Source organism: Protopterus annectens, chromosome 11.part0, assembly GCF_019279795.1.
Source record: "Protopterus annectens isolate FY-2018-M chromosome 11.part0, PAN1.0, whole genome shotgun sequence".
In the NCBI taxonomy this organism is placed as follows: domain Eukaryota; kingdom Metazoa; phylum Chordata; order Ceratodontiformes; family Protopteridae; genus Protopterus; species Protopterus annectens.
The window spans coordinates 76,529,954-76,542,675 of record NC_056745.1 but is presented as its reverse complement, the minus strand read 5'-3'; positions in this window follow the sequence as shown (position 1 = coordinate 76,542,675).

Here is a 12,722-nt window from a genome sequence, read left to right as displayed (position 1 = left end):
TTGAAGCACCACTAAAACAGTTTAGACACCACAAAGGCATGCACAAATGTGGTAGATGCCATTATTGTCGGTATATTCATACTGGGAATTTTTTTGTTGTCAATGGCATTAAATATGCCATTCACAACAAATACAATTGTGAGAGTCAAGGGGTGGTTTACGTTGCTTTGTGCCAAAAATGCCCTGCATTTTATTTTGGCAAGACCAAGCGCCAGTTAAAACAACGGATTTACGAGCATAATTATGCTATTTCTAAGAATGTAAACACCAATGCCTTAGCAAAACATATTTTAGAGTACAACACACATTATTTCAAATTTGTAGTTGCTCAGTCAGTACCAAGAAACCCTAGAGGTGGTCCTTGGCACTTAAAGTTAGAGGAACAGGAATTAATGTGGCAGTTAAAAACTAATGCTCACATTTATCCAGGTATTAACGACGCTTGTTCTATCAAATGTTTATTAAAACTCAAAGCACTGGAGCGCTAGATGTATGAATTCATTTATATATGTATTTAAGAATATAAAGATATATTTATTTGTGCATCTATATATATTTATGTATTTATTTACGTATATATAATATAATTCTTTTTTTAGAAAACATGTTAGTACAATATATCTAGGCATAGTTTAATAACAGGTTTAATATAGGAATTGTAATATCACAATACATGATTTTCTAGATTTGTTTTTTTAACATTTTGTATTTCAAGTATGTTTTAACATAGTAGCTGTCCTTTTAAATGTTTTTTCATGGTTTAATTGCAATTATGTGATATCAGTTTGTTTTAATTGGTTAGTTTATAAAACATGTTTTTTCAATAGAATATGTGTCTGAAGAAGTGCACTCAGTGATGTGCATGAAAGCGCTAACACAATAAAGATTTTCTCAGTAGACAGACTCCAAACATTGCCATTGGTATTGTTCATTTGCGAAGGTATAAAACAGATTAGGTAGGAAAAGATGCATCAGTAGTGCTGAGGAAAGATAAGAATACTGGGTTGTGTCCAGTAGGTTGGGCTATGGAATTAATGGGGGCTCAGGTGGTGGGTCCTCATGCCCTGGTTCTCCGTTTATCAGATGGCAGGATGGTAACAAGTGGTCGGTTTGTGCAAGTTATAAGGAGGGTGTTTCATTGCATGGGCTTTCCAGCTGAGAGGTTTACAGCACACTAATTTCATATTGGTAGGGCTTTGGATTAAGCAAGGGAGGGCATATCCAGTGAAGTTATTAAAAGAGTAGGGAGGTGGTCTTCTAATGCATTTTTATCCTATGTTAAATAATAGTTTTCTTTGCATTAATTTTTTTTTCTCTTTCAGGAAAGCAGATTGTTATCTTGGGCCATTCCTATATCCACTGGACAATAGCAGATTGTTATCTTGGGCCATTCCTATATCCACTGGACAATAGCAGATTGTTATCTTGGGCCGTTCCTATATCCATTGGGCAGAGAAAAGAGCAGCAGTCAGGATGGATGGGAAGAATATGGGATCGTCTCGGTTAGGGTGGACGGTTGCTTGGTACGAGGTAAGAGGTCTTAGGTGGGTAGAACTCATACATGAGGTTAAAGTGGTAAGGTTATGATGGGGTTTTCCTTGAATACTGGTTATACATTTAGGTGGTAATGATTTGGGAATTCTTTCTAAGAAGCAGTTGGTGGATAAGATAACTGTGGATTTGTTTACATTGCAGCACTATGTCCAAGTATGTGTATAGTATGGTCAGACATAGTGCCGCATTTGAGTTGCAGGAATGCTGTCAGCTTTCAGGCTTTGGAGTGGGTTCGGAGGTTTGTGAATCAGAGGTTAGAACAGCAATTGGGGGCTTTAGACATGTACACGATTGAACATAGGGACTTTAAAGACAGAGATGGTGTTTGGTTTAGATCTGATGGTGTGCATTTGAGCGACATTGTTTTAGATTTGTTTAATGCACTTTTGTTGGATTAATAAAGGTCGTCAAATGTCTTTTGGTGTCAGTGTGAGTTATTGAAAAGGGGGTGGGACAAATGAGGTTTGGGATAAACCAAATTGTCCAGGTAACTTTTAAGGAGATTAGAATAGGTGGAATGGGAAGGGAGTGAGTGGGGTAAGGGGATAAAAGGGTCGGGTTTAGTGTTAAGTTTAGGGTTAGTTAGGTTTTGGATAATGAGGAGTTAATTGGAGTGGGGATTTAGGGGAAGTGAGGTAGAGAGTGGGTGGGGCTTAGCCGTTATATTACCACAGTAGTTGAAGTAGTGTCACATTTTTGGCATGAGTTTGTGATCCACCCTCCCTCCTTCCCTTTTGGGGGAATTGAGTTGGTTGGATGGGCAAAGAAGAGGGAGAGGATTGTCCTCTTCTGTTCTCCCTCTGGGCGATGGTGTTGATGGCATTACGTTTTGGGATCAAGTGAGTTGCTGGACGCCTGTTGATAAGATTAAATGAGTTGAGTATGGGCGGTGCTTATGCAGAAAGGGCGAGCAGGCAGGCTGCCCAACAGATGATTTGGTCAGAGGGAGTAGGTACGCTGCACTGACGGATGTTTTGGACAGGCTAAGTGCAGACCCTGCCCTGGAGGATGCCAGCAAGAATGTTATGTTTTCAGTTAATTTGTTACATTTGCTAAAGTTATTATTTTGTTGGATTAATAAAGGTCATCAAATGTCTTCTGGTGTCAGTGTGAGTTATTGAAAAGGGGCTGGGACAAATATGCATCAGTCTGAAGTATCTGTCTGGGAAATGTGGGAGATACTGTCTTGGAATTACTTGTGTAATGCACAGTATACTAGAGTATTAAATCAGTATCTGTGGCTAATCTAGGAGCTGTTATTTTGGAGAGATACTGACTCATACCTGTCAGTAAACAATTATTGTACTAAATCACAGTATGTGGCTGAACATGGAGCTGTAACTGTTATAGAATTTTCTAGCACTATCTATAAGTTTATGGCTGAAATAATGCATGTACTCCTCTGATTCCTGTGCACCTTTACCAGCATATCCATGATTGCAAGGTGTCAGATGTTAACAGGTGAGCCAAAATGTGTCATCCTGACTGAGTGTAACATTCACATTTTCAGTTTGTAAGGGGGATAACATTTGTAATGTATAACATTTTTCGAAGATATATTATTGTTTTCTGAGGTCTAGGATCTGGAGGCTGTGATCAGCTGGACTCATCAAAAACAAAAATAAAAAAAATATTGAATATTTGGCTATTGTCTCACCCTGACTCTACATAATACTATATGCAGATGCTGCAACATTGAGGACCTAGAGATAAATGTAATTTGAATGTAGTTTAGGGTGTTTGAGGTTGGGATTTGTGGGAGAAAAGATGAGCACTAAAGAAAAGGAAGTTAGTGGAGGAGCGGGTGTTTGGAATATGCGAGTTAAATGGCTGGTGTTTGTTATGGCTTATAAGTCTGTTTCTACGTTTGTGTTGTCTCTCTTAGGTGTTATATGGCTTGGGTATAGCTAAACTGTAGGAGCTGATTTGGTTGTAGTATTGGGATCAACAAACAACTTGTCTACGTGATATTTCTGTATAGTTAAAACAGGGTCAGATAAGTTTACCGAGTCTGGTGAATTTTATAGAATACTTGATTATTTAAGGGTTATGTGTGCAAAATGTTAATGATTCAGAATGCAAGAAAGAAGTATTACATTTTGGGGGAAATGGCCAAGGGAGGGGGAAGATATCTCAGTTAGAGGAAGTGGGTTGCAGAGCAAGTTTAAATAAAGCAGACTTGGACTCTGAGGTCAAGATGCGTGCAACAGAATTCGTGATTAATGACTTCTGACATCAGATATGTGATGTAAATCAGGTTAGGAAGTAAATGTTCTATTTTTATAAGGTTAGCAAAAATGTTATGTGGAGAGGAGATAATCAGAAGACAGTTGGAGGAGATGATTATCAGGAAATAAGATGGTCAGAAGAGATTCAGGAAAAGAAATGATCTACACAGAGTGTTAGGTGAAATGAGAAACAAGTTGGAATGGGCTGGAAGAAGTTAGAGTTCTGTGAAAAGTTTATGATGAGGCAAAGATATAGGTCAAAGTCAAGATTATGGCTGAAACTGAGAATCATCCAAGAAGGTATATGCATGTTACCGGAAAATAAATAGAAATGATAAGGAAGAATGTCGAGAAGAAGACGGTTATGGTAATAGTGGATATGGGACAAAGAGGTGAGTGGAAGTATATGCCGGGACTGACACTTAATGTTATTATATGAGCTCAGATCAAAATAAGGAAGAGAGGCATCAGGAAATTAGGATAGTAGAAGTGAAAGATAGAGCAGTACATGTGTATGTCTTTAGAGTGGGTGTTGGCTTTACCACTTGTTCTGTTTAGGTAAAGGAGTTCAACAAATGCTGGGTCACTCGTAGCACTGAAGGCTAAGCAGAGATTAAAACTCAGAAGTCTATATGACATTGAGTAGAGAGACAGGGATTTTAATCTGTCAGAGTAGCTAGGGATACTGAGACCAGGGCGTTTCTATGAAGAAATGTTGAGGTCTCTTGAGTTGGTTCAGGTGCTTAGCAAGGTACATGCCAAAATGGGCATAGTATTTAATGATGAGCCTAATAAGGCACTAATAAAATAGGACTATAACTTGCTTTGTCCTTGAGAAGATACCATCAGGGATATATTATGGAAAGGTTCATGGGGTCATAGGGTCATAGGTTTATACTAGGATAATGAGCACAAGGACCCTAAAAAACCTAGCAGTGCAACCCAAATGTAACCTACACATACAATTTATATTTTATTTATATGGGGTGATTTACTGACTGCCTCTGTCCATCAGTTACCCATCCAGTGGTCCACGTTGTGCTTTAATAGGGATATGGAGGGTAGGAGCTCTACTTCACATGGATAGAGAGCCTGTTCCAGAGAATGGGAATTCTCTAACAAACATATCTCTCTTTCCAATGTGTCCTATTTATGTTGCAAGCAAAATGTAGGTATTTTAATCCAGTAGCTCTGATACTGTTTGTTTTGTGGATGTGCAAATGATTCATCAAAACATGGTCCAGGAATGCCTTGTATGCCAGGCAAAGATCACCTCTCAGAAGTCTGTATGATACGTTCCAAAGAAACAGGGCTTTGAGGTGATTAGTGAAGGGCATTTTTTTGTATTCCCTGTATTCCTTTTGTAAAAAAGTAGAAGGATTTTCTAGCCATCACTGAGACATGGTGGTCAATGCAGAGTCTGTTGTCAACAAAGGTACCCAAGTCCCTGATGAGGGTGTATCAGATTTTAGTGGAATATTATTTACATCGTAAGGAAGGGTAGATTTACTAAAATAAATTATACTACAACTATTGGCATTGAGGCAATCCCACAATGATTACACCAACCATTTGTTTGCTCTAGCCCTTACTGGAGAATGTTAGAATCAGATTGACATTTGATAATTACCCCTAGTTTGCACTCATCAGCAAAATTGGCCAACCATAAACCATTGATATCTGCCCTCAAACCATAGAAGTATATAACACAAAAGAGGGGCCCCAGAACAGAGCCTTGAGGGAAATATACAAGAACCATTTGCTATAGACACTACCATCTACTTAAAAACAATCCCAACAGCATAACTAAATAGCACAAGAATTGTCATTATTTTCTTCTTGTCAATATAGACAGTCATCATCATCATCATCATCATCACCAGTCGTGCCTAACTGTCACAGATCTTCTCACACACAATTCAGCCATAATTTTGCTGGATGTACTCATTTACTCGTGCATTCTTCCTGTATCTCCTAAATATTTACCAGTTCATCTTCTGCTTTCCTGTACATGAGCCCAAAGCAGCACATTATGTTCTCTTTGACCTTTTTGACAAATGGAGCTACTTTGGCTTCTGCTTTGATGTCCTAATTTCTTCATGTGTCCCACATTGTGCATCCTATCAACTGTATCAAGCACTTCATCTCTACCACTTCTAGCTTCCTTAACTGCTCTGCCCTCACTGCCCATGTTTCTGTACCATTCAGTAGTTGCATACCTTACCTTTGAGCATCATTGCATTCTTCTGCCATACACCACCCCAATATTCTGCACCATTTGGGTGCAGCACCTCTTATTCTTGCCTTGACTTCCTCATTCAGACTTCCCTTCTCCTCAACCAACCCTTCCAAATACTTGAAACTGTTACCCTGTTCCATTATTTTACCTTCTAGCCCAATTTTTGGCTTCCTCTGATTACCTCTATTTGCTGCCATGACAACTGAGTTTCATCTCATGTACTTTCAGTTTTGCATTGAATTCCCTTAGCTTTTGCTGAAGTTCTTGTTCAGAGTCTGCTTGTAATGCCACATCATCTCTATGCATCTGCTTTGTTGGACAGTTATCTCTGACCTGTTTGCTAACGTAGTTCATCACCAGTATGAACATCAGTGGGCTCAGAGCTGAACTTTGGTGCAGATTCCTTCCCATTGGGAACCCCTGTTTGAGTCCAAACACTATTTGAATTGTTATCATCGGCTCATTGTAAATAGTCTGCACTAATTCTACTGGTTCTTCTAGACTTTGAACCATTGCAGAACTGGTCAAATCATCTTTCCTGGGATCTTGTCATATGCTTTTGCAAAATATAGGTATGCCCAGTTGAGCTCTTTCTTCATCTCTAGTTTCTTTTCAACTATCTGTCTCACCTCAAACATTGGGTCAGTTGTACTGCATCCTGATCTGAATCCAAACTTCTCATCTCCCATCTTACTTTATACTAATCTACATATTCATTTATCATTCGCCTTCCCTAGCACTTTCATGCATCATGACAGGAGTTTGATACCGTTTTACTTCCCAGAGTTGTGAATATCCTTTTGGTTCTTGTGCAGTGGCACTAGAATGTTTATTTTCCAGTTGTCTGAGATACGCATTTCTCTCCATAGTGCTATGAGTACCCCAGGAGCCTTTTCTCCCATAACTCACCCAACATTTTGCTCATATTTGCAATGATCTTTTCTGGCCCTGCTGCTTTTCCTGGCTTCATTTTCCTTAATGCTCTTTTTCATCTTTCATTATAGGCTGTGTAAGGAGCAGTATAGTTTCTATAGGTTCTTCTTCATTCAGAATGTGCTTCTTTCATCCTTTGATGTCCTTTGGATGATAAGCAGGTTGTCAGAGACATCCATTATGAATGGTAAAGGATAAATTTGTTTATTATCTTTCTGTCTTTGCTTGCAACCTAATAGAATTTCTTTCTGTCATCTGGTGAGTCATTTGCCTGAAGCTGATAGAGTACCTCTTATGCTTTGTTCTTTTTTTGATATGCCATCTTAGCCTCTTTGTCTGCTCCATCTTTTCTGTCTCCCACTTTACTTTCCCTCCTTTCTTTTGATGACTTCCTGGACGTCTGCATTGCACTACCAGCTTTCCTTGTGTGCCTTATTTCCATACCTGGCTCTGCCACATATTTATTCTATATCTTCACTCAAACTGTTTTGAGAGGCTGCCATTCTTCTTTGGATCAGCTTATACCCTCTTCTTCTGAGGTGCTAGAGCCCTGAGTATTTCCTTCAACTTTTGTGCTTTCTCCAGTCAACGTCTAGGCCTTCAGCCTGGACTCTGTTGACATTAGAGCCTTCTCTCACCACTGATTGCAGCTTATTGTTGCAACTAGTGGTTTATCTCATGGGCCACGTGTTTCACTTGGAATGACTTTGCAATCTCTGGTTATATGACAATGCCCTTTCGTTACTAGGAGGAAGTCTTCCCTAGTTGCACCCTTGTATGTGACCTAATGCCCTTTCCTTACTAGGAGGAAGTCTTCCTTAGTTGCACCATTGTATGTGACCTAATGCCCTTCCCTTACTAGGAGGAAGTCTTCCCTAGTTGCACCCTTGTATGTGACCTAATGCCCTTTCCTTACTAGGAGGAAGTCTTCCTTAGTTGCACCCTTGTATGTGACCTAATGCCCTTCCCTTACTAGGAGGAAGTCTTCCTTAGTTGCACCTTTGTATGTGACCTAATGCCCTTCCCTTACTAGGAGAAAGTCTTCCTTAGTTGCACCCTTGTATGTGACCTTGTGACTGTATCACTTAGGGAACCATATGTTGGCCACCATTAAGCCATTTGCCAGATAGAAGTCTAGGATGGCTTCTCCTTCTCTTTTCTTATTAGTAGGTCCTTCAACTGATGTGTAAATGGACTGCTCTCCTCACCATCACTACCCTGTTGTGAGAAATAGGCAAAGAATCTGGAGACTGTAAATACACAGGTTGTCCAGTGTCCTTCTTACCATCACATCATCCACTTAAAAGTTGCATCTTGTCAGTGAACCTTTATTCAGTGCAGTAATCCTTAGTACATATTTAGCAGGTTGATTGGTTTTATATCCAGCTTTTGCTCAATAGAGCTATCCCAGGTAAACCAGCTTGGTCAGCTGAAAACCAGCCAGCCAATAGCATATTGACCCAGGGCTGCTAGGCTTTTATAGTAGACATACATTAGTCAATACGGGCATATAGACCCCTCATACCATTAGTATGGGTCCTTGGCATTGGTTAAAGTAGACCAGATCCTCAGCCCACTTGTCGCTGGTAAAACACCCACTGGCTATTTTTTGTAAGTCATTGTGACTAAATCACTTAGAGCTCTGACATGGCATGCAATCTATGATTCTATCTACAGGATAATGTACATTACAACTGACGCTTAAAGCAGTTTGTCTGTACAATTCTGTCCCCAATAGGCACCATCTAGAGTCCGTGCAGCTGCCCACAACACAATTCATTTTTTTTGTTGTTGGATTTGAGGTGGAAACACCCAGCATGCTTTTGGGAGATAGTACAGAGACATGGGGAGAACACTCAAACTCTATACAGGCATTGGTTACAGCTGGAGAGGATCAAACCTGGCACCTTGTGCTTATGAGGTGAAGACCTAATCATTATGCCAGCCATTCTCAAACCTAAACTAAAATTTCTGGTGAGTGAATCAGTGTACCGATGTGGCCAGATAACGAAACAACCCAATCTCCTACAGAGCCTTACCGTACAGTAACAGAAGTCCTTCAAAACTGCTTGAAAACAATATTTTTAGCTTGTTCACATACAAATATTAAGTTCTTTAAACCTACGTCTGACTCTTTTCCCATACCCATCAGGATAATTAACAGCCATATCATTTGTGAATGTGAAGTCCCAGTTACATTAAAAAAAATCTTGTCTCATTATTTTACAAAATGCAAGAAATTCTACAAAGACAAAACTATTTTAGACACGTGGCTATTTTAAATGCCTACGCAAACATTGTCGAAGAACTAGAGATCTAACTGAATTCTTCAACACAGCTGCCATCATTAATTTCCTAACATGTGTCCTGTAAGAGTTAATCAGTAAACACAGCTCTGTTACCTGTAACAGGCTGCATAAGAAGCCATGTTAAAACCATTAATGTAGCTGCTTCTATGCTTCTACTTTCCTTGTGCTATAAAAGGCTTTTGACACAATGATTTGCACCTGCCTCTTTCAAACAATGACAGCGGTCGAACTCTACACAACAGGTCTATAACCTGGTTCTGCAGTTGTTTTTCAGACTAAACTTGTAAGAGTAAATGGAACAGTGAATGGGGTTAGCATATGCATTGGAAATTACAAGAGATAGCAGATATGACTTTGATGCAAAATATATCACAATGGCTGAGTACAGATAAGGGCACATATGCAGTGATAGGTTATTTGCCTTAGCTTGCACTTACTGAAGTGCTTTTGAACAGGGAAAGCTGTGAATGTTTAGAATAAACTGACTGAGTGAGTGGTGTGTGTGTGTGGGGGGGGGGGGCATGAATCAAAGTGAAGTTTAAAGAGAGCATGCGTCTGCTGGAAGAGGTTAAGGATGTATCTGCTAAAATTGCTTGACTCCCGAGACCTAGAAGGACCATGGACTTGAGCATCTTGTATCTCTCAGTCTGCTGATATATGAGTTTGGGCAAGGTGTGGTGGCCATGTGCAGAGTGAGAGAGTGGAGCTGCTACATCTGCTGCACCTTACCTGCCTTACCTGCCTTACCTGCCTTATCTGAACACATTATTTGAGTTCAAGCAGGGTAAGCGCAGCAGCCATGGGGAGGAAGATGGAAGGGGTGAGAGCATATTTTAGAGTTTCAAACAGTGATTGGAAGGGGGATTTATGGGTGAGAAGCATGAGAGCAGTTTTAGGGCTAATAAGTGGCTGGAGAGTTTTAGGGTTAGGGAGTGGTGGGGGGATTTTAGGTTTAAGGAGCAAGAAAGACATTAAGGGTTAGGGAGTGGGAGGAAGTTTACGGATAATGCAATCAAGGAGTTTAAGTTTAGGAAAGGGGCAGTGAAGTTTTAAGTTTAAGAAATGAATGAGGATTTCAGTTTTAGGGAGGGAAGTGGAGTTTTAGACTAAAGGTTAGCAACTGAGGACTCAGATTAGGAACCTGGTGGGAGATTTTGGATTAGAGTGATGGCTGTAGTAGGGCTAAACATTGTAATAGAGTGCTGTGGTGAAAAGGCTAGGTAATCATGTAAGATTAGACTAGTGGGAGTTAGAGCACTTGCCGTTTAAAGCAAGTGGAAGCAAGCAAGTGTGTTACAAGCTGCAGCACTCAAGCACTTCTACAAGACCTATTATGAATTTTGAGGTAAAGAGAACAGAAATAAGTTTACAAATGTCCATATTTTACTGTCATTTTACTTTATGTTATAATAGTAATACAAAGATTAGGTGTGGGCTATCTTTCTTATGCCTGTATACTTTGATTATAATGGTATCAACCTGATGAACAAACATTGCAGAAGTGAATAAATCTAAGCATAACTCATATTTTCACCAATAATTATTCTGTTATATAATGGTATTGTAATAAACAAGAAATATTAATTAGTACTACTTTTTGTTTTGTGCAGTATTATAGGTTGTTGCCCACCGCAACCATAATGTTGAAGGCAATAATTTCATGTTCATTTTCTCAAGTAGTTAAAATGTTCTGTATTGTGTGGATGTGCTGTTGTTTATTTAAATAGCTTTCATTTAGTTTTCAATTAATTTAGTTAATTTATATCACTAATTCAGCATGTGTTTATATGGTTTCCTAGTGTATTAAAAAAGTGCACCTCTCCCTACCTGAGATTATTTATTGGCAGGAACATGTGTGAGAGTGCATGTGCATATGTGTGTGTGTGTGTGTGTGTGTGTGTGTGTGTGTGTGTGTGTGTGTGTGTGTGTGTGTGTGTGTGTGTGTCTGTATATGTACATGCAAGAGCTTCTATACGTGTATGTGCGTGCGTGTTTGTTTGTGTGTGTGTGTGTTCACACACAGGCACTTTTGTGTTTTGTTTTTTCAATAAATGTGGCTTTCATTTGTTCTAAGATAGCGGTTTCACTGAAATGATTTCAGTGAAATTACATAATTCCTTCTGCCAAAAAAGAATAAATAGAAATGGAATTATTCTTCCTCAAAAAAAAAAAAAAAAACATGTCCAGGCATCACGTATAGCAATAAGAGAAATATATTCTGGTGATCGAACAAGAATTGTCAATCCACCATGAATACAATCACGGGATCATTAAAAAATACACTGTATCACAGAGGGAAGTATGAAGGGGCTTCACATAACACAGAAAACTAAATTATAAGTATTGCTGTTCCATCTGTACACTGACTCTTCTTATTCATGAAAAGAATAACCATAAATAAAAAAACAATGGAAATGTTATTTGAAATGAGAAAACAGCAATTTTCAGCTTAAGGCTACAGTTCATAAATGGCAACACCAGATGACCAGGGTTTTGCTCATGGCATAAAATGCAATCAAGCTGAATGGTCAGAAGCAAAGTGCCAGTGAAGATTTCAAAGCCATAGTTTCCAGCCATCATCTGTTGCCCTATGAGTCTCCAACATGGCCCCTGAAGGCTACAATACATATGCTGCAGGAGTCAGCAGACCATACTTTGAGTATGATAAATACAGGTGCCCTCTGCAGTACCACTAATCTTGCTTGGGCGAGAATGGTCCAGGTGCAGTCAAAAGGGTGCTAGAAGCTGATGGCAAGCACTGTCTTGCAGTGGGAAAACCAAACTCTCCACCATCATTCCATATTAAGTAATTTTCTGAGTTGCAGCTGCACAGACAATAAAAATGCTGAACAATATTTCTAAAAAATCCTGTGAAATGTTTAAATAATCTGTGTAATAAGCTGCATGTTTGAACTGCTCATTCTTCTTATGTGTAGCTGAATGACTATGTAAAGGGACATTCATGTTTGTCTATGTTTTGTACAGAAAGGGTTATACTCATTTTGAGTTACGGTCTGATTCATTATGTTCCCAGGGAATACAATAGTTATCATATACTGCAGGCCTCTGTCATGTCAAAACTTAAATGCCCTTTTGGTGGACAATGACCAAAACTCATTTTAGTTTTAGACTCAGAAACATACCGCTCAATTATCCAGATTTTCGCAGAACATCCAGATTTTTGTCTGGTCTGTTCCTCATAAAATTTGTGAATTTCTGGCAAATTACAGAAGATTAATGTGACTAAATAATGACATACATTTGAGTTTCAGACTTCATATCCCTCCGAAAATGCATGATAACATAAATCCTGTCATTCCAGCAACTTTCAAAGTTTATAAGAGCAATATTTAAAACAAGTCTCTTTTTCCTAGACCTGCCCCCATTATTTTAGGTATGTCCAGACTTCTTGTGATAAGAAGTTGAAAGGTATACTCAAAAAAGATGAAGGTAGGTTTA